Here is a 2,500-nt window from a genome sequence, read left to right on the forward strand (position 1 = left end):
TACAAATATGATGTAAATATATAAAACATATAGTCTGTACATATATAAAAATATATATATTTATATACATACATATAAATAAATGAACAAACTACAAATATAACAAAAATATATATTATATACAAACATATATTTAAAAGTATACATATATGTCTATATATAAACACACACACACACACCACACACCACACACACACACACACATATATATAATTATAAAAATAAATATATATATAACTCATCTACAATAATGCATATATATCAAAATACTATCACACATTCACATATAAATTATATATATCATATATACATATATATATATATATAACCTATATCAATGTATATATATCCAGATATATAACATCTAATATATATATATATAATATATATAATAATAAAAGTATAAAACTCACGTCTGCCTATCACTCTCAACTATGTCACACACACTCACACACTCTCACTCAGCAACACTCCTCTCTGTAATCTCCAACAAAACACTCATCACACACTCACAATCTCACACATCACTCAGTCACACACTCAAACTCCTTCCCCAACAAAAAGTATCCCAGCACCCACACCCACCTCACGAACCAATCTAAACACAAACTCTCTTAACACCCACCCTACTAAAAAAAAGACACATCTATTTCCCTAACTCAACACCCACTAACAAACCTCCCACAACTATACAAACATTACCAAAATGTCTAAGAATCAACACACCCCACACACCCGCCACACACCACACACACACCACACCCACACACACACACACATATATAAATAACTCTCTAAATCTATAAATCTATATAACTCAATATACATAAACCTACAAAAAAATCTAGGATGCATCGAGATAATAAATCTATAACTAAAAAATATATATAATATACACACAATACATATATATTAACATACATATATACTATATATACTTAACATATACATATACATACATATAACTATACTATATATATATATATATCTATATATCTATATATAGAGAGAGAGAGAGAGAGATAAAGATCGATAGATATATATATACCATTATATAGATATATTATATATATATAATATATATATATCACGATATCTATACATATATGATATGTATATATATATAGTATATAACATATATGTATATTATATATAATTATATATCAATATATATATTTATATATTATATAATATATCAATTTATATTTATATATATATATATATATATATATATATATATATATATATATATATATATTATATATAGAGAGAGAGAGAGAGAGAGAGAGAGAGAGAGAGAGAGAGAGAGAGAGAGAGAGAGAGAGAGAGAGAGACAGAGAGAGAGACAGAGAGAGAGATAAACACACGATCCATGATTATCAGTGACTAGCTTCGAGTCTAAGATTAAGGTCTTTCCATGTAAACAAAAACATGTGAACATGTAAACAAACAGACTCTCCCCACACTTCCATCACGGAACTGGAGATGCAAAAACAAGAGATTCTTTCGACCAACACCAAAATACTTTAGAGAAAAAAGAGAACCACACTCCACTCACTGACATAATGTGCAACAACAACAGAAAGAGGATATTGCAGTCCTGCCACGCGGCCTCCTGCAACACACTGCAAATGCAAAACTTTTTTGCAACATTTTCTTTCACTCAGCCTTCCCTCTCTTTTGCACAGCACTCAAAGGCAGACAATTATCACCATAAAAAAGGTTCTCAAAAATATTCTAAAATGATTCGCCATCACTCGTAATTCCCGTGGGAACATGCCTTTTCGGAACCTTTCTCCCACGTTTTGTTTAACTTTTTCACGCTCTGTTCCTCACCAGTGCTGCTGCAATCCCCGCTGTTGCTTTCCTTTGCACGGGAAGGGATCCTGTGTAAGTTATCTTACGACCAATTGACCTCTTCTTTCACTACGAGGAGGAGAGGACCGCACTGCGGGGACTGATGTACTTTCTTATTCAAGTCTTGACGAGAACTGAGGCCGGGCGGGTGACAGCGCTGACATCAGTGCGATGACGTCTTTGATCTTCCGTTTTCTTTGTTGCAGTTATTGAAAGAAAACTATTTTTTTACCATAGACTTATATATTTTGTCTCTTTACATTACTACGTATGGAAATGTTGGAATAATTACACATTAGGCTAGGATAAGGATGCTTATACTTTTGTAATTATAGAATGAACAAGTGTTTAATTCAGCTTCTCAGGAATGTACTTTCCTTTTTCACGTTTCCTTTCTCGTTCTCTCTCGCTCTCTCTCTCTCTCTCTTTCTATCTCGCTCGATCTCTGTCTCACTTTATTTCTCTCACGCTCGCTCTCTCTTTCTGTCTCTATCTCCCTCTCTCTTTCTCTCCCCTACTCTCTTTTTCTTTCTGTATATACATACATACATACAGATATATGTATGTCCCACTCACTCACTCAATCACTCTCACTCTCTGTCCTTTTTTTCTTTCTCTTCCTCTCTCTATCTCTCAATCTCTC

The 2,500-nt window shown here is 32.7% G+C and overlaps 1 protein-coding gene across 2 annotated transcripts in view; it reads right to left on the minus strand.

The window, feature by feature from the left end:
• LOC122243704 (uncharacterized) overlaps nucleotides 1–2,005 on the minus strand; it is a 21,381-nt gene extending 19,376 nt beyond the window's left edge. For both annotated transcript variants that reach the window (XM_086542803.1, XM_086542804.1), the window contains exon 1: nucleotides 1,837–2,005. The gene's annotated coding sequence lies outside the window, so the exon portion shown is untranslated. The remainder of the gene's footprint in view (nucleotides 1–1,836) is intronic.
• Between the last annotated feature and the right edge of the window lie 495 nt (nucleotides 2,006–2,500).

Source organism: Penaeus japonicus, unplaced genomic scaffold (genome assembly GCF_977035675.1).
Source record: "Penaeus japonicus unplaced genomic scaffold, GWHDUDI00000001_assembly GWHDUDI00000012, whole genome shotgun sequence".
Lineage (NCBI taxonomy): Eukaryota > Metazoa > Arthropoda > Malacostraca > Decapoda > Penaeidae > Penaeus > Penaeus japonicus.